The 27305-nt window shown below is 34.1% G+C and overlaps 1 pseudogene; it reads left to right on the top strand.

Annotated features, from left to right (window-relative positions):
* The first annotated feature begins 526 nt into the window (after positions 1 to 526).
* Positions 527 to 20657, top strand: LOC112778898 (GDSL esterase/lipase At5g55050-like; annotated as a pseudogene).
* The last annotated feature ends 6648 nt before the right edge of the window (positions 20658 to 27305 follow it).

Below are 27305 nucleotides of genomic sequence, written 5' to 3'. Positions count from 1 at the left end.
GTAAGTCTTACCATGGTTTAGAAAAAAGTATGTATACACATAATCCGTGAAATTATTGTATATACGTGTTTTTCCATAAACTATAATAATATAAGAGTTTCACAATTTATATGTAAATGGTAAAAAGTAGTAGAAGTTCTACTGTTTATATAAATTTGTAACAAGACAAAAATGTAATCAATTTAGAATTATTGCATGTACATAAATATAACTTCTAATTATTTTATCTAAGTCAATTATCCTAAAATATAGAATATATTACCATTTCTACCAACGAATATTGAATATACCGATAAATCTATCTATGAAAAAAAAAAAGAATCTAATCTTATATACCGCCACCACCCAGCAGTAGTTCTACCTTACTTTTTCGTTGTTAATCAGTAACATCATTAACAATTTATAATCCCTTACAAAACTCGCATTAATCGTCATCACAATCATTTTGATCCTTCACATACCATAAATTAAGACAAAAACCTAACTCAATTCCAATAAGCTGGTGAGTAGGGTATTACATTCCAAAATGGGGAAAAGTGTTATTATGCGTTGGAGCTTTTCCCTCTTCCCCTCTTTGTTCATTTTCATGAACTTGTTGGAATTCTTAGAGACTCAAAATAAGACTCCAATTGTTTATATGTTTGGAGACTCTCTTGTTGATGTTGGCAACAATAACTACTTGACTCTTTCTATTGAAAGATCTGTTCTTCCTCACTATGGTCTTGATTATCCTACAAATAAACCAAATGGGAGGTTTAGTAATGGCAAGAATGCTGCAGATTTTATTGGTAAGTCATTTAAAATGTTCATGAGTTCATTACAAATAAAAAAAAAATGATAATATTTATTTTTTAAATATTACAAATCAGTAGTTCATTTTTATAATAACTTTGGAAAAGATAATCATATTATATCATCAAGTTATGAATATTATAAATCATTAAACATGTGTCTGTCTCAAATATTATATTCTCTTCTCAACTTATAATAACTATTTTTTAAAATTAAAACAGTATTTTTATCTAAAAATACACGTCATTTTAGAGTTTACACATATAATATTAATTTGTTTTTTCTAATTTAATCGTTATTTTAATAGTCTCTATAATTTGTAATAGTTATTTGATCATTTTTTTAAAATATATATATATATATATATATTTCAAATACTTTTAAAGATAACAGAGATATTTTTTCGTCAAAATTATTTTTTATTTCGGTATTTTTTCAATGTTTTCCCATCTATGAAAGTAAGAAATTGATGATCGATGATGGGATGACTCCCAAAAAACATATAAATGACATAACATAGGACTCGATGTCATACACTAAATTCATAAAAGTTGATGTGTGAACGGTGAAATATAAATAAAGTAGAGTGGATTGATAGAAAATATAATTTTAAAAAAATCCATATATACATTCAATGCATTAAAAATATATAATTTTATTTTTTTAACCAACAATTTTATTTAATAACCATTTTGCAGATTTTTTATTTTAATAAATAAATTAATTATAATAATTATAGAAATAAATAATTTAAAAATTATTTACCAAAATAAATACCTATCTCTTACCTCGTTTACACTATAAATGAGATAATTTTGTACATATATCGTTTACAGTATAAACTAGATATGTGTAATTTTTTAATTTTTATATATCTCGTTTATACCGTAAACGACATATATGTATTTATAAATAATTAAATATAATTTTTAAAAATAATAAAAAATATTAATTATTTAAATTAGATCAAACTCTTAAAAATAGAAAATTTCAAATAATAAGAAAGATGGACTATTTTAAATAATAGTAAAGATAATTAGTTCATTTTAAATAATAGATAAGATAAACTGTCCATTTAAAATAAACGCTTTAACGTATTTACATTCTTCCTTTCACTTACTTCCATTGACGGATTTTCATCAGGATTTATATAAAAAATTTAAATTTTATTTGTTGTACGAGAGTACGTAAAAATTTTGTTTGTTGCATGGAGTACATAAAAATTTGAAATATAATTTAAATAACTTTATGTTAGAAAGAACTCAATGGAAATGGATTGATTGGTTGAATGATTCCCATTATGAATAAGAGTCCATCCTATTCGATCCAAAGAAAGGTAATCGTGTTAATAATGGTCAGTTTAACGGTTCACTTATGTGTTTCAAAGTAAATGTGTTAACATGCTTATTTGGACCGTCCATCTTCTTTATTATTTAAAATGGACGGTTTATGTTTCTTATTATTTGAAATATTTTATTTTTAAGAGTTTGGTCTAATTTAAATTATTAATATTTTTTATTATTTTTAAAAATTATATTTAATTATTTACAAATACATATATCTCGTTTATTACATGAAAATTGAAAAACTACATATATTTCGTTTATAATGTAAACGAGATAAGGGAGATATATTTATTTTGGTAAATATTTTTTAAATTATTTATTTCAGTAATTATTATAATTAATTTATTTATTAAAATAAAAAGTTCCCATTTTGTAATATATTTTTTTTAACTTTTTAGTACTATATTTCTATTAATTTAAATAAATTTGTAGTTTTTGTAAATATAATGGATTTTGATTTTAATCCCTATAAATTTTTTCATTAATTTAACTCCAAAAGTTATGCTAGTTATCATAGCATTGGCTTATTATTCTTTTTATTAAAGCATGAACTATGTATAACTTTGTTGCTAATATTTGGTTCAAATTCAATGAATGATAATTGGATTGAATGAAGCTGAGAGAAATTGGGGATCCCAACTTCACCACCTTACCTCTCCCTAGTGTCCAAGTCCCGCAACAACAAGAATGTGTCCTTTTTGAGTGCTGTTAGCTTTGCGGAGATGCTGGAATATTTAGTGATAAAACAGATGAAATTTCTTTAAGTTCGTTCAATCAATTATGTTTTTTCTTCTCACTTTGGTTTACCCTATTCATACATTGTTATATGTTGAAAATAATGGGACTTAGCTAGGATTTCTGCATTAGGAGTTGAATAGTCTAGATTGAGGATCCAAATATCATTAATATCAGTTTTTGTAATTTCTGTTTGGTAGTTAAAGGACTTGAAAGAGACATTCATACAATCCAATTTATTTTTCCACAAACTGAAGCTCTCCCAATTGAGCTATCTCCCCACATTTGTTGCATTCAATGTTAAATAGAAGTTAGTAAGTAAGCGGAACGACATAAAACTATTCCCATTAAAAGAGAGAATATATAATAGGAAAAATCTACGAACCAGCAATTTTATTAAATTCTGGCCAGTATGTAACCAATAAAAAAAAAAGTTAAGTCATTAGATGAAATTTCACATTAATCTCACACCATTAAAATCATTATTCATGGCTATTTGATGGCTACAAATCACAAAAATTACTGACACCCTAATACTCCTCTATATAATAACATGTGATGCACGAATACCGAACACAATATGATACGGAGACATATAAAATAGAAAAAGTTTAAGAGATTAGTATTTTTATTAAAATTTAGTCAATATGTAATTAACAAAAAAAGAGTGTGTAATCTCATATTATTAGATGTAATTTCACCGTTCACACCATTAAAAATATTAATAATGACTAATTGATGATTACAAATCACAAAATGTGCTGCCTAACAAATATAAGGTATTTTTAGATAATTGTAATTATATCTTATATTTTTTATATTAAAATATATATTATTTTATAATTATGTCCAAATGTGTTCAAAAAATATTTTTTTATTTTTTATCAAGATATAGATAAAGACAAAAAATACACGCATTCGAATAAATGTTATGTTTGAAATGTGTTCGACAAACAAACACAATAACAAAAAATATTCTTACTTCATAGATAATAATAAAATTATTTTTTACGTAATACAGAATTAGAATTTTATACTTAATAAAAAATGATAGAATCTCTCATGATAAAAAGGATTAAATGTTGGTTAAAAAACAAATATCTAAAAGACGATCATGATCTTCCTTATAATGCTATCCCAAAATAGACAATTTCCACTTTATTATAATTATTAAAGTAATACTATGAAATTATCATTTTTAAAATTTTTTTTATTTATCTTAATTTTATAAATCATAAATTTTTTATTTTTAAATTCTAAATTATAAATTATAAATCCTTCAAAAAAATATGTAGAATTAAAAAAAAAAGCGACTAATATTATTGATTAACTAAAATTAATTCCTTATACTTTTCATTATTATTATTATTATTATTATTATTATTATTATTATTATTATTATTATTATTATTATTATTATTATTATTATTATTATTATTATTATTATTATCCAGAGGTAAAACATACCTTTGCCAAATCAAGTGGAGTGGACTATTACATCAAAGTGCAAGGGCAATTGACCCAACAAATAGGAGGAACTGCACCTCGGTGTCATCTCTCGAAATCCATCTTCGTTTTTGTGATTGGAAGCAACGATCTCTTTGGTTACTTCAACTCAAAGAATCTTCAAAATAAAAGCACCCCTCAACAATACGTTGATTCCATAACTTCCTCCCTAAAATTGCAACTACAGGTTGTTAGTCGAAAAATATAAGTTGGTTTGAAGTAGTGAAGAGGTCGATTAAGATGTAAACAGTTGTGGAAAAGATGCACGTGCAAGCATTGATCGGAGATACTTGACACGAATTCGATTTCAAAACACTTTATTAAATCAGACAAGTCTAGTCGGGCAGATATTCGAAATAAGTAATCGAATAAGTTATTCGAATAACAAATCGAGTAGTTATGTAAATGGAGAAGTTAAAGGCTTTTACCAGGTGAGAAATTTATGAGTAAGCATTTATCAGTCAAAGGGCAGAAACGGTTATCAAGGAGTGCGCATACAAGGCTGCCACCTTGTAATTAATTATCAGTTACAGAAGTAGACTATAAATACTAGAAAGTTTTAGGGAATAAAGGTTGGAACTTTAACTCAGAAAACACTCAAGCACACTCATATCCCCGGCGAATTTCTGAGTCTGCGATCAAGTCTCTTTTCTATAGGATTCTTTTCATGTTTTTATATTTTCAATTTATCTTTCGGTAAACTTTACTTTTCAAGCAAATTTATCTTTCAAGTATTCTTTAATTTCAATGTCCAATTTACATTTCAGCATCTTTAAGTTCCATGCCAAAGCCCTTTGACCCAGTCGAAGGCACTTTAGTGCTTTCTTTAAATTTCAACGCAATCTTTTCGATTTTCAGTCAATTTACTTCTTTCGAAAACTTTATTTTTAACTTGTTTTGTTTCTTTACAAATTGTAATTCATTTTCTATTTCGATACTCGTCTAATTCGAGGCGCTTTAATGCACTTTTAGAAAACTGGTACCTGCACAGAGGAGTAGGTTTCGCTTCAAGATCATTAGATATCGAACCACTATTGATTTGCTAAAAATCGACAAAATAAATTGGCACGCTCAGTGGGACAGTTTTAAAATTGAAGTGTGTCAAAAAGTTGTTATATCATTCGGTGTATGAGAACTGGGCAAATCATTCACATGGTTGATGAAGTGTCAAATGTGAATGGTGGTTCCTCCACCAATGATAGCATACCAATAATTGTGCAACAAGCGGATGTAACTTCACGTTCGGAAGGTGCAATTGGAAGTGAAAGCATAGCGGTTACCACTGTGCAAACTAAAACTGTTGGACGTAACATTTGTCCACGTGGTAATTTGTCACCTCCTCCAATAACTACCGGTTGGCTTCCTTATGGCCTTCTTCCTGATTATACCCCACTGATGGGTAGTTTTGTTCCTCCTGTTCGATTTGGGAGTGTAAATGGAGGGAATAATTCTCAAAATCCACAACAATATTCCGAGTATTCTCGTGATTATAATGTGGGCTCTACTTCGAATGCTGCTAATTCGATGGCAGTATATTGACAACATGTAGAGGAAAGTTATCATGACTTAGTCAATTTATTGACTCAACAAATGACCACAATTCTAAATCCTATGATGGCTGATCACGAATCGAAATTCGAACGTCTTTCTAGACAAGTCAAACGTATTGCTCGAATCGTAGATTATGAGGAATGTGAAAGGCATAATGCCAGGGGAAATAATGAAGGATTTGAAAATATATTTCAAAATGAAAATAATATTTTTGATCGAGAAAATCCTTATGTAATTCCCCAAGGTCAAAATGCTGATGAATTTCTAGCGAGATTATGTGCTAATCATGGCGGTGAACGTTATCAAGTCACCAGAATGTGGAAGAAGTGCTTAATCGAGTTGGTCTGAGTGTTGGTTTTATGAATCGACCTCACTTTGTGTCTGCTTTTCCTCAAATTGTTCAAATGGCTGAAGTGCCAAGAGGGGTGAAAAATCCAAAAAAATCACAAAGTTTGCAGGAGAAGTTGGAGAATCAACCACTGAACATGTCACTCGATATTTGGTTGAGATTGAAAATTTAGCCAATGATGAAAATTTGAAAATAAAGTTTTTTCCTTCTTCGTTAATGAAGAATGCATTTACTTGGTTTTCGAATCTTAAACCAAATTCGATAACAACATGGAATCAGTTGAAACTGCTTTTCATGCTCAGTTCTATCGTGGGGAAATGAATGTGGCAGTTACTGATCTAGTGGCCTTGAAATGTGAAGATGGTGAAACCATTGAAGATTATATGATACGTTTCAAGAATGCTAGAAGTAGATGCTATGTTTCATTACCTGAAAGTGAAGTGGTAAAAATAGCAACTATGAGGCTAGGATTTTATATGCGCAGAAAGTTGCTTATATGCATATCCCTGATTTAGCCCATCTGGCTGAAAAGGTTCATCAGACCGAACTCATGAAAAAGGACTTAAAATGCATATCCCTGATTTGGCCCTTTTTAAGTTTGGCCAAATCGAACTCATCGACTAACAGTTGTGTTCGTTTCAGGGACTTAATTCAAGAAGCTATTATGGAGGGACGGTTGAAGTTTGATGATGGCAAGTAGGAAATGAAGGTCGATGTTGATCCCTTCGATGCTGAGGCTACTTTCGTTGAACCATGTTTCGTAGTGAACATGGTTGGAATGTCTTATGACTTTGATGTGTCTCTTGATGATTTCGAGTCACAAGTTCGGTCAATGTATCTCCGAGCAGGAGATGGTTTGTTGGATTTCTTAGTTCAACAAAAGATTAAAGATCGGGACATGTCTCTGTGTCCATGATGTAATGCTATTTTTGATGCTGAAGCCGCAACAATCTTTGAAAAAGAGAGAATAAAGAAAGAGCTGGCTCATAGAGAAGAGCAGGCTCGTCAGAGGTAGCCAGTTAGGCGTATGGAGGGTCGGAGTTCTAAGACCCCTCAACAGAATGTGGTTTCACCTTTGAGCCGATCTCAGGCTATGGGTGTTCAATGAATTCAAAACTGTCAAGAGTTCTAGAAGCGGGATGCCTTTTATCGACGTAACCCACAGTGGGGACATCGGAGACTTCCTCGAAACCAGCATCCCTTCTATCGTGGTCGAGCAAGAGGGTATCCAAGAGGTAGATGAGGAAGAAGAAACCTCAATCAAAATAAGAAGCCTCAGGCAGAAGTAAGCAAGGGGGCAACGCCTTCCGTGCATTCCCGAATTGTCTTTCCTTCTGATGGAGAGACATGTCCAAAGGAAATTCCATCTCCTGAAAAGATGGAAAAGGCAAAGCAATAGCTCAGTCTTCAGGGGTCGACAAAAGCAAGGAAGTTGATGATGAAGAATACTTCGAAGAAGGAGATGATGATATAGTTGGAACAATTTTGATCATTCAAACTGAGTATCGAGGGGAATATGGTGACCCAGAAGAAAATTATGATATGGAGGATGAGGAAGCTTTTTCCTTCATCCGAATTGAAGATGAGCCGGGTATTTTCTTTGGCCTACTGAAAAACAAATGTCTCATCTCTGCCTGCTCCATATAACCACCACTTTGAGTGGGATCAAAGTAAATAAAGTCCTAATTGATGCCGGGGCGGCAATTAGTCTTTTACCAGAGAGGATGTTAATGAAGGTGGAAAAACATCCTGATGATTTGGTCCCCACAAACGTTGCTGTAACGGATTTTAGTGGGACTTCGCTCCAACGAAAGGGTTGGTTACTTTGAGAGTAAGGGTTGGATCATCCGAACGAAACACTGTGTTCGTGGTGGTTCTATCGAAAGCAAGTTATAATGCTTTGTTGGGGCAAGACTGGATCTATGGTGTGGGGGCTGTACCTTCTACTGTGCATCAAAGCGTTCTTCTTTGGACGAAGGATGGCAAGCCTGAAGTCATTAAGACAGATTCAAACCTTTATGTCGAACAGCTGAATGTTGATTTCAGCATGTACAATCCTAAGTTGAAACCTTTGAATGTCGATAGGACGCTGAACTCTTATAATTGTGAAGGTTGTTAATTGTCCTCGGAAGGTTGTTAATGAAGTTGTGCTACCCAGAGTTGAATTTCACTCCAACTGGCTGTGATTGTCTCTCTTGAAGATCTCCTGAAAGATTCCCTTATGGACCAAGTTGAGGAAGTTTTCGATTACCTGGTAACTTTTCATAATTATTTAAATAATTGTCTTTCCATAAAAAATAAAGATAATTCTTCTGATGAAGTAGAATCACGTAGGGTTAGAAGTTCTTTTAATAATAATTGTATCAACTCGATGTCTCCAATCGAGTTTAGTCATAGTTTACGTGTTTCTTCTTTATGTAATGCTACAATCCAAACTGTGGATTTAATAGCAGAGGCTCATTGTGTTGAAAATCGAAGTAGTATTAATGTAGCAAATAATCAAGATCATCTTATTTCTAATGAAGTTGTTGATTTCACTTTTGACTGCATCTACGATTTAGAACCTTCGGGTTTCGAAAAACATTCTGTAAAAGATGAAGAGCATTTTAAGGGATTTGAATCTCAAGATCTTTTTGAAGAAATTAATTTGGGAACTTCTGACGATGTTTGAATTACTTATATTTGTAAAGATCTTGTTGATCCTTTTCGAACTGAACTTTTCCATCTTTTACATGAGTTTAAAGATTGCTTTGCTTGGGATTATCATGAGTTGTCTGGTCTCGATCGTTCACTTGTGGAACATTGATTAGTATTAAAACCAAATGCTAAACCTGTGAAACAAATTCCACGCGTTTTGCTCTAAAAATCAATGAAAAAATTAAAGAAGAAATAAAATGCTTGATTAAAGCGAAATTTATTCGAACCGCACGTTATGTTGAGTGGGTCTCGAATATTATCCCTATGATGAAGAAAAACGGAAAGTTAAGAGTATGCATTGATTTTTTTGGATTTAAATAATGCTACTCCGAAAGATGAATACTTCATGCTAATTGCAGATATGTTGATCGATTCTGCAGCGGAAAACGAAATTCTAAGTTTTATGGATGGTTATTCAGGATATAACCAAATCTTCATTACGGAAGATGACGTGTCCAAAACTGCCTTTTGTTATCCTGGGGCATTAGGTATATACGAGTGGGTGACTATGCCTTTCGATTTGAAAAATGCTGGTGCAACTTATGAGCGAGCAATGAATGCTATTTTTTACGAATTTATTGGTTAAATCGATTTTAGTTAATAAACATATTGATCACTTGAGGAAAGCATTTGTCACCATGAGAAAGAAGGGATTAAAGATGAATCCTTTAAAATGTGCCTTTGGAGTTTCAGCTAGAAATTTCCTAGGTTTTGTTGTTAATAATAAAGGAATTGCAATTGATAAAAATAAAGCAGATGCAATATTAGCATTGTATGTGCCCAAATCAAAAAAAGAAGTGCAGTATTTCCTGGGAAAAGTGAATTATCTTAGAATGTTCATCTCGAATCTTTCTGGTCGAACTCAAGTGTTTGCACCTTTAGTAAAACTAAAGAATGACTCACAGTTCGAATGGACAGATGAGCATCAGTTAGCATTCGATTCGATTAAAGCTTATTTGTCTAAGACTCCGATTATGGCAAATGTTTGTCCGCATGAGCCCTTAAAATTACACATTGTAGCATCTATAAACACAATTGGGTGTATGTTAGCCCAAGATGATGAGAATGGGCATGAACGGGTAGTTTATTACCTTAGTCGAGTTCTAACTGATATCGAAACAAGGTATTCCCCAATAGAAAAATTGTGTTTGTCTTTCTATTATGCCTGTATGAAACTAAAATGTTATATGGTGGCTAAATCAGTGAAGGTTATATCACAAAATGATCTCATCAGATATATATTAAGTTTCCCAATGTTACGAGGGCGTTTAAGGAAATGGATGCTAGCCTTGACAGAGTTTGATTTACAATACGTCTCAGCCAAAGTTGTGAAAGGTCAGGTCATTGCAGATTTTCTTGCAGATAATTTGAAAGATCTGAATAACTAGGGGGAAAATGTATCGATATTGAAGTTGATTATTGGAAGTTATATTTTGATGGATCGAAGCATAAAAATGGTGCAGGGGTTGGGATTCTTATCATCTTACTAGAGGAGATTCCATCAGAATTCTTGTTTGAATTAAAATATCCTTGCTCGAATAATGTGGCAGAGTACGAAGCTTTGATTCTGGGTTTAGAAATATTAATTAGTAAAGGAGCTTTGGAAGTTCAAATACTAGGGGATTCTCAGTTGGTTCTAAAGCAGTTATCGAAGGAGTTTAAATGCAATAATAAGAAGTTGCAAAAGTATTTAACAACTGCTTGGGAGTTGTTAACCTCCTTTCGAAAAGTTTCTTTGGTTCACATCCCAAGGATTCATAATAAAATTGCTAATAAATTAGCCCAAATCACTTCTAGATATAGAATCGGTCCAGAAAATCTTAAAAAATTGGCTAGTATCCATCAAATATTAGTGTCTGCGAATGAAAAAGAGGTTTTGTGCATAGAATAATGGAAAGATACTTATTGGACTATTGGAGAAAGCCTATTGCTCAGTATTTAAGGAATCTCAGTATTCCAATCGATAGAAAGATAAAATTGCGAGCAATAAATTTTGTCTTGATGGCTGATGAGTTGTATAAGAAAGGGATCAATGGGAGTTTGTCGAGATGTTTAGGCCAAGATGATAAAAATATTACTTTGGGCAAAGTCCATAATGGGATATGTGGTGCCCATCAAGCTGGAAAAAGGATGAAATGGGTGTTATATCGCAACCATGTATACTGGCCATCCATGATAAAAGATTATATTGATTATGCAAAGGCATATCAGGAGTGTCGAAAGCATGGCTCAATACAACAGATCCCAACATCTGAGTTGCACTTGATCATAAAATCATGACCGTTTAGAGGTTGGGCTTTGGATCTGATTGGGTTAATTCACCTTCCTTCATCGAAACAGCATAAATTTATCTTGGTAGCAATTGATTACTTCACAAAGTGGGTTGAAGCAATTCCCCTAATAGAAGTTGGTCAAAATGAAATAATAGACTTCATTGAGGAACATATTATTCATCGATTTGGAATTCCTCAAACATTGAGTACTGATCAAGGAACTATGTTACTGGTCAGCGAATTAAAAATTTTGCAACTTCGAGGAATATCAATATGGTTACCTCAACTCCTTATTATGCATAGGCTAATGGGCAAGTAGAGGCAGCAAACAAAATCTTGATAAGTCTGATAAAGAAGCATATCAGGAATAGACCCCGAACGTGGCATGAAACTTTAAGCCAAGTATTATGGGCTTATCAAAATTCACCAAGGGGGTCAATAAGTACTTCACCCTATAAAGTGGTTTATGGCCATGATGTAGTGTTACCACTAGAAATTAATTTAATTACTTTGAGAGTATTGAAACAAAATGATTTTCCAGTCGATGATTACTAGAATGTAATGTTTGATGAGTTGAATGAATTAGATTCAGAGCGAATCCTGGCACTTGAGAGTATGATTTGACAAAAAGAAGGTGTTGCTCGAAGTTATAATCGTCGAATAAGAGAAAAGTATTTCAGTATAGGTGAGTTGGTTTTAAAGGTTATTTTGCCAATGGAAAAGAAATCGAGATTTTTTGGTAAATGGTCCCATACTTTAGAAGGTCCTTTCCAAGTGATAGGATTGTATTCAGGAAATGTATATTGAATTAAAGATATCGAATCGGGAAATATAATTGACTCGATTAATGGAAAATACTTAAAGCAATATTTTTGTTTGCCAAATCGAAGTCAAGGTGCATAAGTCTGAAAGAAAGTAAAATTATTACAAATACTGGAATCTAAGAGGTATGAGGCGCCAGGAGTTTTGCCAAGTTTGAACGTAACTTTGCCCTTTTGTTGTCCAGAGATGAAAGTGCCTCAGCATGTTTGAACTTGTCAAATTGTACCTTGTCAAGTTGTTTCTCATATTCTTCTTGCTTGGTCTCAATAGAAACAATTTCTTGGATGATTTGTTGTTGTTCTTGCTGGGCAATAGTCAGAGGTATGGCTATATCAGTTCGTCTCTTGCATATTTTCGTAAGCTTTTCATTGAATAGAAATATCTTGATAGATTCTCAGATCGAATTCTTCATAGGAAGCTTTTTTCAGCTGAAGAGCCGCAGCACAATCTTCTACTTCAGTTTTGATCTTAGCCTCCTCGTTTTTTATTTCTTGGAGTTTATTTTGGAAAGCTACGCTGTTGTTGGTAAGCTGTTTGAATTGTTCGCTTATGGCAGAATACGGAGTAGAATCCGGGAGTTCAAAGGCATAGTTTAAAAGATCAGATAAAAGCTGATTGAGAATTACATCATTAATCCTGCGCAGGAGGATGATCCAAGAGTTTAAGAAATGACCGAAGTTGTTCTCGAGTATCAACATCCAACTCGAATAAAGGACTAGATGTTGAAGGTCTGGGAAGTATTTGTGCAGGAACAGGAACTTTGTCCTTTTGGATGGCTTGTTTTAAGATGGAGATTAGGTTAACCAATGTAGCATTGGTAGGTGTGGTAGAAACACCCAAATTTCCAGATCCTTGTTCAGGGAGAGTTTGGAATTCAGCCTGTTGGGGAGGACTGTAGAATCCTTGGGGGGTTTCTAAGACTCTGGATCGATGTGAATCTGAATTGGTGGTTTCAGCAACTCTAGAGACAGGGTTAGAGTCTGGGGCTACTTGGTTGTCAGCAGAAAGGGTAGCCTAAATGGTTGGTGAGGTCGGTCTGAAAATTTGAGTTTGTGTTGGAGAATGTTGTGTAAGGTCTTTTGTCAAATTAATGACCTATATTACAAGGTGAGGTGAAAAAGCAACCTATAGTGGCTCAACAAACCCTGTAGTATGGATTGAATCATGATATGTGGAGTGTCCCAGATCATGTTGGAGTTGTAGATGTGGCTGATCAGGTGCCAAAGGAGATATGATTGATTGAGCAGCAGTAGTGGGTTGATATGAAAGGTACACAGTTATAAGTTAAGATTTATTCTAACTCAACTGAAATATGGGTGGAAATGATAATGTTACCAGAGTGAGTCTTGGCTTTCGAATTAATTAAGGACCAGGATCTGAGTCAGCTGTATCCTCTGATTGAGAGGAAGCAGCAAGGATGTTCTAGATGGTTTGCTCACTTCCATCAAAGCTTTCACTTGATGGTTGTAACCGTAGCTGATAAAAAAATCAAATCAAAATCGAGTGTTGTTAAGTAAATGTGATTTTCAAAATATTTCAATTTCGAGTGTATGGGTATATGTAGAAATAGTTACCCTTCTGGAAATCCTGGTGGGATTCCTTCGACTCTTATATTGTGGTTGTCGTGAGGAGGCTATGGTGTCAACTTTTATTTTTTGAGATTTCTTGGGAGAACCTTCAGTTGCAGGGGCTGTTTGAATGGAAGATTGTTGGATTTCCTCTAAAGTACAACTGTACCTGGAGTAGTAAGCAATCCACCATTCAAAACAAGATTTTGGTGATATATGAACTGCGATCATAAACAAGGAAATTGAAATGCTCCCTTTGTTGTTGATTTGTTAAGAGGCAGAAATCAAGTTCCGATACGAGCCCTATGGGACAAACTGAGAACTGTCATATACCAATTGGTCTAATTACAAGAGCAACAACTAAGAGAATAAAAGAAGGTTTTGCAAACATGTCAAAATCATGTGTTCAGGAGATGCATCAAGAATTGCGCAAGACAATGATTAACAATTATCAAAAGTCAAACGTCTTACTATTTTACAAGATGAATTGAAGACTCTCATTAGTCAAGATGAATTGGTATTCCCTAAACTATTGTTTCTGATCGTGACGTAAAATTTTTGAGTCATTTTTGGAAAGTTTTATGGGGTAAATTAGGCACAAAATTATTATACTCTACTGCTTGTCATCCTCAAATTGATGGTCAAACTGAAGTACTGAATAGAACATTAGGGACCCTATTACGTGCTATTGTTGGTAAGAATTTGAAAACATGGGAACATTGTTTACCTTTTAGCTTATATAGAACCTTCCATTCTTCTATTGATTTTTCTCCTTTTGAACTTGTTTATGGGTTTAATCGTTTAACTGTTTTGGACTTATTACCTTTGTCTTTGAGTGATATTGTTAGCTTGGATGTAGAAGGTAAAGCTAAAAGGTTAAAGCAATGCACTTGAAAGCACGTGAATCGCTTGAAAAGAAAAATAAGTTGATAGCTCAACGGGTGAATAAAGGTCGAAGACAACTTGTCGTTGAACCTGGTGACTGGGTACGGGTTTATTTGAGAAAGGAGAGGTTTCCTACTCAAAGAAAATCCAAGTTAGACCCTAAGGGTGATGGTCCATTTCAAGTGCTCGAAAGGATCAATAACAATGCTTACAAGATTGACTTTCCAGGTGAGTATAATGTATCAGCTACTTTTAATGTCTCTGACCTATCTCCTTTTGATTGTGATGCAGATTTGAAGATGAATCTTTTTCAGGAGGGAGGGAATGATACGAGCCCTATGGGACAAACTGAGAACTGTCATATGCCAATTGGTCCAATTACAAGAGCAACAACTAAGAGAATAAAAGAAGATTTTGTAAACATGGCTAAATCATGTGTTCAGGAAATGCATCAAGAATTGGGCAAGACAATGATTAACGATTATCAAAAGTCAAATGTCTTACTATTTTACAAGATGCATTGAAGACTCTCATTAGTCAAGATGAATTAAAAGAGACATCACTTTCTTATAATTTATTCTATGTTTATTTTATTTTTGTTGCTTGTTTGTCTTAGGCCCAGTTATGATTTGGCCCATATTTTTATTCTATTGAACTTATGAGTTAGAGTTTTAAATTTAAGAGGTATAAAAATACTCTAAAATATGGTAGCCACTTTTTTCCTTAATTTGATTAATGAAATTTTCTTTGAGCTTCTTTGAGAAAATTGGGTGTGAACAGGTGAGGTAGAGTGATTCCCTTAGCTGTTGCATCAGGAAATCAAATTGAGGTAGAGGAGTCCATTTCTTTGATCTTCCATCTTATCCTTGGTTACGTTCCATATCAAGTTCACTTTGAGATGTCAGAGTGATGTGGCAAAATGGTTTGTTATTTCGAGGAAGAGGGGTTGTGATAGCCTGTGAGAATCCCAGTTGCCTAGCTGTGAAGTGAAGGGTGTACAGCGTCACCTTGAACCTTTCTTTTTTGTGTTGGGGTAGCCCTGTAGGGATTACTTGAATAGCTAGTAAATTCGCCCAATTTCGATTAGCCAGTTTATTTTCCTCGGTATCATTTGGAAAAAGCAAACGATCAAGCTACGCAGGACCACAATTTCAACGCATGAAAGGAGCAAAATTGAGGTTGTCATTGTAAAAGTCTTTACAGGAATGAAAGAGAGAAAAAACAGCCCAAAATTGGTCTTCATCCGATTGTGTATCTGAGAAGTTTGGCTTGTAATCAGCCAATCGAAAGCCTTCGATGTGCTGTTTGTCAGTAGCACCACTTCCAGGCTTTGTCATAAACTTTTCGAAAATGGCATTAAGCCATAATTGGAGAAGCCAGAGAGGGCCACCGGTACTAATCATACAATTGTCTCAAAGATACTGTACAAATTGACCAAGCTCTTCGAAAACATGCCCTAGAAGAAGCTTGGCCAAATTAAGGGTATTTCCTTCATGAAGCAGAGCAGCCAAAGGAAGGAAAACTTTTGACATCCGGACACTTCGAGAATAGAAATCGATGACTTTTAGCCAATAGAATAGAAAGGCTACATGCTCGTCATCTGTGATAGCAGTACCCTCTTTGCCCATGTGGTGAGCAATGAAATCGCTATAAGAACTGGTAGAGGCAATGTTGTAGTGGAGTTTGGATTGCATGTCAGGAGTGTAGTCTGGAGGATTTATGGGAAGCCCTGTAATAGCGGCCACATCCAAGAGAGACATACCAATCATTCCACAAAGGAGGTGAAAATTATTGGTTGTCCTGTTCCAGAAACAGGTTACAGCTCCAATCATCCAAGGGAGCGTTGAAGGTGAGAATTGAGAGAGCCTTAGAATTGAGAGAGCGTTGAAGGTGAGCCCCCCAAGCAGTGATTTTTGTAGTAGCAAGGCGCTGAAGCCAGGCTGTGAAGTCGGTAGCTCAAGGATTAATCTTTGGATTATTACTGAAAGGTTTCTGATTAATGAAGAAAGAGATATCGGGGGCTTGGTTGATCAACAAATCTTTCCCCCGAGCACTAGAGAAAAAAGGTGATTTCTTATTTGCTTTTCCATGGATTCGACAGACCCAAGAAAACAATGAGTATCTTCACCCACCGTGAAAGGGATCAGGATTCTAGTATCATTAATTTGAAGTTGTGGATCATCAATGATTTCATCATTGACTTGATTCACCACATGAAGGTCTGGTGGAGCTGGTGGTGATACCACGGGACCTTTACCCTTGTCTTGGGTAGTAACATGAGAAGAAGAAGCAGCCATTACAGAACAGAGAAAAAGGAAGTTTGAAAGGTTAAGGGTTACGCAAGAAAGATTGATGCAAGAGGAATTTAGAGAGAAAGGGTTCGAGAAAAATTGAACAGGGGCAAAAATGTCAAATTTAAAGGAAGTATTACTGTAGCCGTTATTCCAGAAGGAATGCAAAAAGAGGTAACTTTGCGAAGAAGGCGAAGTGGTGGAAAGAGAAAGCGTAAGTCTCAGAAAACGTGTTGAGTGGATCAGTATTAATGGGGAAGTTAAATGGTAATTATTACTGATTTAAGAGATTGAAATTTGAATTTGGATTAAGTTTTTCATCTTCCAATAATGCTATCGAAGACAAACACATTAATCCAAGGGGGCAATTTGTTAATCAAAAAATATTTTCGATCAAGATAAGTTGGTTTGAAGTAGTAAAGAGGTCGATTGAGGTGTAAGCAGTTGTCGAAAAGATGCACGTGCAGGCATTGGTTGGAGGTACTCGACACGGATTCAATTTCAAAACACTTTATTAAATCAGACAAGTCTAGTCGGACAAATATTCGAAATAAGGAATCGAATAAGTTATTTGAATAGAAGATTGAGCAGTTACGTAAGTGGAAAAGTTGTGGCTTTTACCACGTGAGGAATTTATGAGTAAGCGTTTATTAGCCAAAGGGTGGGAACGGTTACCAAGGAGTATGCATACAAGGCTGCACCTTGTAATTAATTATCAGTTACAGACGTGGACTATAAATACTAGAAAGTTTTAGAAAATAAAGGTTGGAACTTTAACTCAGAAAACACTTAAGCACACTCACATCCCCAGTGAATTCCTGAGTCTACAATCGAGTCTCTTTTCTGTAGGGTTCCTTCCATGTTTTTATCTTTTCAATTTCCCTTTCTCTAAACTTTACTTTTCAAGCAAATTTATCTTTCAAGTATTCTTTAATTTCAATGTCCAATTTACATTTCAACATCTTTAAGTTCTATGCCAAAGCCCTTTGACCTAGTCGAAGGCACTTTACTGCTTTCTTTAAATTTCAATGCAATCTTTTCGATTTTTAGTCACTTTACTTCTTTCGAAAACTTTATTTTTAACTTGTTTTGTTTCTTTACAAATTATAATTCATTTTCTATTTCGATACTCATCTAATTCGAGGCATTTTGATGCATTTTTAGAAAATTGATACCTACAAAGAGAAGTAGGTTTCGCTCCCAGATCATTAGATATTGAACCACTATCGATTTGCTAAAAATCAACAAAACACAGGTAAAAAAAAAGAAAAAAAATCTATTTGAATTTAATTCTAATGTGTCGTCTATTTTAGCTCCCACTTTTAGCAATACATTGATCTTATAAATAATTGTATACAATTGGATGCTTAAAACTGTTTTTGAGTGAAAATGTACTAAACCATGCTTATGATAAGAGGATTATAAAAAAAACAGTTAAATCACTTTTTTTCTGGTCTTTATAAGAAAATTGGTTTTGATTAAGAAAAATTAGACGTTATCTAATTTAGACATGGCAAATTAAAATATTGGCATGACAAGATATAGTTTACTAATATTTAACCGCCAAATAATCACTTAAACATAGTAAACAAACAACAAAGAATAAAATAGATCATTTTTAGATTTTATTGGGATCAACTCTTATCTTGTATGCATTTTATTCAATTTCAGAACACAATCAACATTTAACAATTACATCTAGAAATTCAGAAGACAAACTCAGAAGTTAAAATACATTAAAATTGGACAATAAAATCAGAAATCAACAAAAAATTAACAAAAAACCATCAACAATTAACAAAATTCTTTCAGAAAAATTAACTCAAAGCTAGAAACATTAACTCAATCAGAAGGACAGTGGACTTCAACAACTGTTGGAGGATGAAGGTGAAAGCAAAGGTTGCTACTGAGAGTAAGCAACCATGGGAGAGATACAGAGACTTGAATAGAGAGATCCGATGGTGAGAAGAGCTCCAAGCACGGCGACGATGAGAAGAGGGCCGATCTGTAGAGACCACTTTTGGCGGTGATGGCGCGATTACACAGACACAAGTTCAGAGCGACTGACAACGATGAAGACAGAGGCGGGATTGATGACCTGGGCAGAGATGGTGACGTAAATAGTAGCTCCGAGCAGATCTGGTGAGGGAGGAGCCAAGCTGACAGCGAGGGAGGAACATCACCGGAGACGAGGATTGAGCAACCACGAGCAGACGACAAGAATTAGGGCGAGGAGAAGATGAACGTTGAGCGACGACAGCACCCTCCCATTGAGGAGAAGAGTTCGGCGATGAAGAGTGGATGGTGGCTGGGTGCTGCTATGGAAAAAGGGTTAGGGTTGGGTTCACCTTTGAGTCAAAGAAACAGAGGGAGGATGGTGGTTGCGGCTTCCAAGGGGGTTTGGGGCTGGATTCTTCAGAGAGGAAGAGAGGGGTGGGATGATGGTATGGGATAGCGGCTAGGGTTTCCAATTTTCAAGGTGTTTTTTTTCATATATATGACACTAAAAACGGTGACATTTTGATTGTAGTCCTGAATCGAAAATCCTAAAAAAATTTGGCTGATTCTGGTAGTTCACCAGTTAACTACCGGTTCGACTAATTTTCTAATCGGTTTTTTGCCAATTGAGTTTTAGAGTCAACCGAACAGACTATATAACCGATTTCCAGTTAACTCGATTGAACTAATCAGTCCAGTTCAGTTTTCAGAACCATGCTTAAAACAGAATGCTTCTCGGAAGCCAATTATTGGGCACTTAAATATAATGAAGATCTTAAAACCTTGTTGAAGAATTGGCAATTGGAGAAAAAGGACATAAGATACTCCTACTTCGATACTTACGCTGCTATCCAAGATCTCATTCAAAGCCCAATTTCATATGGTATTGTTATCACATGCATACTTATAAATCATAATGATAAAAGAAAAAAAAGTCATATTGTATATATATCTTTTTTAGTATAATTAGCATATATGTTGGTAGTTAGGATTAGGACATTAGGAAAATACCTAGAAAACTTTTTTTTATATAATTTTAATCTTTTTTTTTTAAATAAACTAGTAACAAAATAAGAGAGCTAAACAACACAAAACAACAGTAACCACAATTAGTACTTATCGGCACCTAATCATTTTCGCAGATTTAATGAGTATTTATTTAAACTTTATGTCATATCAAATTAATTCTAAATTTTGTAAAATTTCTTAGATTGATTTATATAGTAAGATGTCAGAATTTAACTGCTTGATAGATAAAATTTATCATGTATAAGAAATTATTCAATTGTTTAAGTCAACAAAACCTATGCTAAATATAAACACATATATTATATTATATTATATTATATTATATTATATTATATTATATTATATTATATTATATATATATATATATATATATATATATATATAATCTTAAGCTTTCTTTTTAAAAAAACACTTCAATTTCTAACTCATTAAAATAAGATACTGAAGCAATCTTGAATGAATTTTGGTTGAAAAATATAAAACTTTACAAATTGTTGTCCAGTATGAATTTGTGAATTTTCATTCTAGTCCCCATTAAAAAAAATAATGTTCCAAAAATTTAAAAAATATTTAGGTTTGATACCTATGTTTCATTTTTAAGAGAGTTCATTGTGCCATTTTAAGGATTTACAGAAATAAAAACTGCTTGTTGTAAAATTGGTAAGCTGAATGCTGAGTTTCCATATCTCACAATTTCTATTGTTTGTTCCAATAGACAAGACCATCTTTTCTAGGATCCTGTCCATCCTACCGAAACTACTACTCGCATCTTTGTCTTTACTAATCAGTGTTATACATATACTTCTCTATTATGAAAATAATCCGAGCAAAGAAAATTTCTCTTCTTGATGCTAAATTTATGCCGTTACTCACTGAGCTTAGAGAAGTACACCCCCAAAGGTAATGTATGATTGTCAACACACTTAACAAAGAACAATAAATAAACATAACATAGACACAAGAAAAAATCATTTGTATATTGCACTTAGCCTTATGAATATGATAGATTAACCAAATGTGGAATTTTTTTTGAAAAAAATAGCCAATGAATTTTTATCTGAGGAGTGATAAAATAACTTTTGAAAATGAAAGAATTCATATTATTCTACTTTTTTTAAAGCACTGAATCAACTTCTTGGGATGTTAAAAATATCTTTCAAAAATAGTACCAAAAACGCATAATATGACTTTTCATAATTCAAAAGTTAAAAAAAAGTTGCTTTTGTTACTTTTCAAATGGGTTCTTAGTTTCTTAAAATTTTTACTTTTCAAAAATAACTTATAAAAGTTAACTTTTAAAAGCTAATTTTTTAAAAATAGCATCTGTATTTGGTAAATTGAATTGAAAATAGCTTTTAATAAGCATAAAAAATAACGAGTGGATTTGGTAAAATAGCTTTTAAAATTTAAAAATATTATAATAAATATTAATGTAAGAATTAAATTTGAATATTAATTAATGTACGAGGTTATATTAGACTTTTTAATTTTGATAAGCACAAGCCAATTTTAAAAGTTCAATCTAAGATTTTTTTTTTAAACTACCCCTAACTTTTAAAACATGCAAGCACAAACACATGAACTTTTTAATTTAGCAAACGCATAACAAGGTGTTTATGCTATTGAAAAGCACTACTACCTCTTCAAAAAGTTTTACCAAACCAAACCCAAGTGTATTACCTGTATTGGCTGTATATATATAACTTAATTTCGATGCACTATCAGTGTAAAATAGTTTTTCACATGTATATCTAATTACGTAACACTACATTAGTAAAAATAATTATCTTTCACTGTAACCGCGTGAATGGTCATCCAAAATAACAGATGTAATTTCACGACCGTATAAAATATTTTACGCTGTCAATGCATTATAATTAAACTCATATATATTGGTATTTCTTATATTTGTTTTTGGTCCTGCCAAGGTTAGGTTTATAAATAATATTGAAGTATAATCCATTTTGGGCCCTTTGAAATTATCTGAAGGCCGAAATGAAAACTATGTATAAAACTGTGGGAATTGGAAAGGGCTAAGGCATACACAGTTTTAGACGAAAGAGAAGTGAAAAACTCAAATAGTGTTTCAAACCCTATTCCTTAGAAAAAAAAGATGCATCCTCAGGCTGAGCCGGTGAGCTACTTTTGCGGTGATTGTGGGATGGAGAATGTAAGAATCAGAGTTTTCACGAAAAATCGTTTAATTAGAGTAGAATAATTTAATTGCCCAAATTAGGTTCCGAAAAGTTAGAATGAGAATTTGGGGATTCATATATGATTTTTGAACTCAATGGATCCTTCTGAGTCAGAAAATGTATTTTCTGCAAAAAACCGTGAAAAACTGCGAACCGGCAATCGAACTGGTTGAACCGGTTCAAGTCTACCCGGTACTTCACGAGAAAAAAATAAAAACAGTAAAAAAAATCTTAGAAAAATATTAGAAGCCAAAAACTGGGCATTAATTTTAAAGGTTTGGCTCAGAGTTGGGCCAAACGGGCTAAAAACGCTAACGAGTTGGACCGGGCCCAAGTTGGGCTTAAGCCCAACATATAAAACCCTCTTTATTAAGCTCCATTCAGCTCATTCTTCTTCAAACACAACTGATGAGGTGCAGAAGCTGGTGAATTAAAAATTTATTAAAATGGTTACGTTGCAGGTATAGTTCTTAACTCACCGAAAATCTGCCTATCAATTTAGAAATATGTCACTGAAAGTTTAAATTAAAATTACTGGGAGTTTTAAGTCCTAGGTCGTCTCCCAACGAGTTGCAGAAAATTGTGCTGTTTTATTAATCAGATATTCCAAAAAGAGTTGAGCTACGTAAATTGGGATTCAAATTGAGGAATTTTAAATAATAAAAATAAGAGGCCTTGACTGGGAATTGATTGGTTAGAATCTCTATCATTGATGGTGTGATTGTAAGATTAATTTATAATTAATAGTTGTTCTGTTTGGTTATCCCTTACTAGGTAAGAGAAAGTCAAACAAGTGGAAATGCTAGATCTGTTCACAAGTTGCAACCTACTTAGTTCAAAGGGATTGGCGTCGGTGATAGGATAGCAATCCAACATTTAACCCAATTACAAATTTTTCTTTCAATCCTTCCAACTCAAGAGTTCCTTTTAATCAACTCCCTATCAAGTAATGAAACTACTCACACATTGTAAATAAAGAATCCATGGCACATGAAAGGGAATTAAAAGAAGACATGATTATTGGAATGGAATTTAAATTAAAAAGAAATAATCCTTGCATTAATTAATCATAAAAATATCTAAATGACAAAATTGAACATAACAAAGAACATGGAAGAATAAAACCAAGTTAAGAGAACAAACTAGAGTGATGAAGTCTTGATGAGGAAAATAACTCTTCTCAATGTTCCAATGCTAAGATCAATTGAAAAATTAAAATTCTAAAAACTAGAGAGAAAAACCTAAGAGAGTGAAAAACTAGATCTAAAACTACTCAATGAATGTGTCTCTTGTTTCTGCATATTCTCTGACTCTAGTTTGCTGTTCCGGGCCGAAAACTGGGCCGAAATAGGGTCCAAAGTCGCTGGTTTCAGATTCTGCAGTTTATGCAGATCGCGCATGTCACGCGATCGCGTCGTCCATGCGGACGCGTCGCTGGCGCTTTTCCTCTTCACGCGTTCGCATCGTCCACGCTACCGTGTTGCTTGTGCTTTCCAATCCACGCGGCCGCGCAAGCCATGCGACCGCGTCACTGCGATTTGCGCTCCTTCACGCGGTCGCGTGAGCCATGCGACCGCGTCACTTTTCGCTGGTTATCTCCTCAAACTCTTGTGTTCCTTCCTTTTTGCTAGCTTCCTCTCCAATCTCCGTCTCATTCATGCTCTATAAAGCCTGAAACACTTGACACACAGATTACAGCATCGAATGGAATAAAGGAGAATTAAAATTAAATAATTAAAGTCTCTAGGAAGTAATTTTCAAACATGTAATAAATTCAGGAAGGAAATGTAAATGCATGCTAAATTGATGAATAAGTGGGTAAGGATCACGACAAAACCACACAATTAAACACAATATAAACTATAAAATAGTGGTTTATCAACATCCCCACCCTTAAACATTAGCATGTCCTCATGCTAAATTGAAGGAGACAAGGAAATAAGTATGAACATGCAGAAACTCCTGAAATGCAATGCAATCCTACATACATAAATAAATGCAACTATATGATTATTATCTACTTGATCAAAAATAAATAAGCCCTTCAAAACAATTACAAATCAAATTCCACTAATTCTATCATCATATAATAAAACCGATAAAGGTGCAAGAAGATAGCTTATGAAGGCTGGAAACATGAAAATTCAAGCATTGAACCCTCACTGATAATGTATGTACGCTCTAATCTCTAGTGTATAGGGTAATCACTCTATTCTTCTCTGGTCATGCTTTCTAACTTTTGTTTTTCTCCTAACCAATCAACAACAGTTAATATACCAATGCAAACATCATGAGGTCTTTTCAGGGTTGTAATGGGGCCAAGGTGCAGGTAAGGATATACATATGGCTAAGTGAGCTTTATAAATTGAATCTTTAATTAACCTAAGCTCTCACCTAATATACATATATTCTATATGCTTTTAAATTCATGCCTAGTTACCCATAATTCCCTTTTTCAACCCATACTCATGTTTCAACCTTGTATTTTAATTCTATCATATGTGCATTGATCTTTGAATTCTGAGTTTAACATTGGGGTAATTTGTCCCCTTATTTATTGAATATTTTTTTTGAATAAATAAAGCTTGTCAATGCACATAGATTTTTCATTCTTATATTTTCACATGAGCGGGTATCCAAATTTCCTTTAAATTTTCATGACACACTCCCTTAACAACTTCTGTTCCCACAATTTCCCATACTTAACTAGCACACACAATTCTATCTTAAGCTAACCAAAGATTCAATTTGGGATATGCAATTGTTTTTCAGCTTAAGGTTAGTGATGAGCGGATAATTTGTACGCTTTTTGGCATTGTTTTTAGTATGTTTTTAGTATGTTTTAGTTAGTTTTTAGTATATTTTTATTAGTTTTTAGTTAAAAATCACTTTTATGGACTTTACTATGAGTTTGTGTGTTTTTCTGTGATTTCAGGTATTTTTTGGCTGAAATTGAGGGACTTGAGCAAAAATCTGATTCAGAGACTAAAAAGGACTGCAGATGCTGTTGGATTCTGACCTCCCTGCACTCGATGTGGATTTTCTGGAGCTACAAAAGCTCAATTGGTGCGTTCTCAACGGCGTTGGAAAGTAGACATCCTGGGCTTTCCAGAAATATATAATAGTTCATACTTTGCCCAAGATTTGATGGCCCAAACCGGCGTTCCAAATCAGCTCAAAACTGCCCGGCGTTAAACGCCGGAACTGGCACAAGAATGGGAGTTAAACGCCCAAACTGGCACAAAAGCTGGCGTTTAACTCCAAGAAGAGTCTCTACAAGAAAATGCTTCAATGCTCAGCCCAAGCACACACCAAGTGGGCCCGGAAGTGGATTTTTATGTCATTTACTCATCTTTGTAAACCTTAGGCTACTAGTTCTCTATAAGTAGGACCTTTTACTATTGTATTTTCATCTTGAGATCTTTGAATCTTTTGATCACGTTTTGGGGGCTGGCCTCTCGGCCATGCCTAGACCTTGTTCTTATGTATTTTCAACGGTGGAGTTTCTACACACCATAGTTTAAGGTGTGGAGCTTTGCTGTACCTCGAGTATTAATGCAATTACTATTGTTCTTCTATTCAATTCGGCTCATTCTTGTTCTAAGATATTCATTTGCACCCAAGAACATGATGAATGTGATGATTATGTGACACTCATTATCATTCTCACTTATGAACGAGTGCCTGACAACCACTTCTATTCTACAAGCAAACAAGGCTTGAATGTTTATCTCTTGGATTTCTTAATCGGAATCTTTGTGGTATAAGCTAGAATTGATGGCAGCATTCAAGAGAATCCGGAAGGTCTAAACCTTGTCTGTGGTATTCTGAGTAGGATTCAATGATTGAATGACTGTGACGAGCTTCAAACTCGCGATTGTGGGGCGTTAGTGACAGACGCAAAAGAATCACTGGATTCTATTCCGACATGATCGAGAACCGACAGCTGAATAGCCGTGCCGTGACAGGGTGAGTTGAACATTTTCACTGAGAGGATGGGAGGTAGCCACTGACAACGGTGAAACCCTACATACAGCTTGCCATGGAAACGAGTAAGAAGGATTCGATGAAGACAGTAGGAAAGCAGAGAGACGGAAGGGACAAAGCATCTTCATACGCTTATCTGAAATTCCTACCAATGAATTACATAGGTATCTCTATCTTTATCTTTATGTTTTATTCATCATTCATAACCATTTGAGTTTGCCTGACTAAGATTTACAAGATGACCATAGCTTGCTTCATACCAACAATCTCTGTGGGATCGACCCTTACTCGCGTAAGGTTTATTACTTGGACGACCCAGTACACTTGCTGGTTAGTTGTGCGAAGTTGTGATAAAGAGTTGAGATTACAATTGTGCGTACCATGTTGATGGCGCCATTGATGATCACAATTTCGCCCACCAGTTAGTAATGTGGTGAAATATAGAACAAATGGGGTTTTAAAAGCTCAAAGTGGTTAACAAGGGTAATTGAAAAGGGTAGGCTTAATTTGGATAAGTGAGTTTAAACAAATAATGGCCTCAATCATGTGCAAGCATGTAAATATAATAAATATTGGACATATAAGATAAAACAAAATATAGATTACAATCATAGAGAAGTAAACACACAAGAATAAAATAATTATGGTTAAATAGTGTAACCATACATAAAGGCTCAAATCATTCACAGGTTGTGTGTTACACCTCAAGCAGATTTATCATAAAAAACTTTGAAAATAATTAGTGAAATTTTGTTCCAAAGATAGATTTTTTTTTAAAAGAAACTTATTGTCTTTTCAATCAAGTAGAACATGCATGCAACTATCCTAACCTATTCAATTTATTCTATTCTATAAAAGGAAGAAAAAAAATCTAACTAAAATATCCTAATTATTGGTGTTAGAGAAGAGAATTTACCTCCGGAAGTCAGGTACTGACCGACCTCCCCACACTTAAGGCTTTGCACCGTCCTCGGTGCCATCTGTCAGGAACAGGGGTGGGCTGGTGGCAGTATCTCCACAGTCGGGACCAGTATGGCTCCCGGTGCTGGTAAAAGAAGTGGAGTCCGGGGTGTCTGAGGTGTTTGAATCCGTGCTCGTTACGACGCTCCCTCATCTTTGCTTTCTGTTCATGCCGATCCAACTTTTCAAGTATCTGCTGGAGCAATTTCTCAGTGGTAGATGCTTGTGGTGTTGAAGAAGGAATATCTTCAACCGGCTCAGTAGGCTGGCTTGTAGTAGCGGCCGAAAATCTGAGGTATTTCCCATTAGGGACATATTGAT

Source organism: Arachis hypogaea, chromosome 3 (genome assembly GCF_003086295.3).
Source record: "Arachis hypogaea cultivar Tifrunner chromosome 3, arahy.Tifrunner.gnm2.J5K5, whole genome shotgun sequence".
In the NCBI taxonomy this organism is placed as follows: Eukaryota; Viridiplantae; Streptophyta; class Magnoliopsida; order Fabales; family Fabaceae; genus Arachis; species Arachis hypogaea.
Note: the sequence above shows the minus strand (reverse complement) of the source record. Positions and strands in the feature narration are given on the sequence as shown.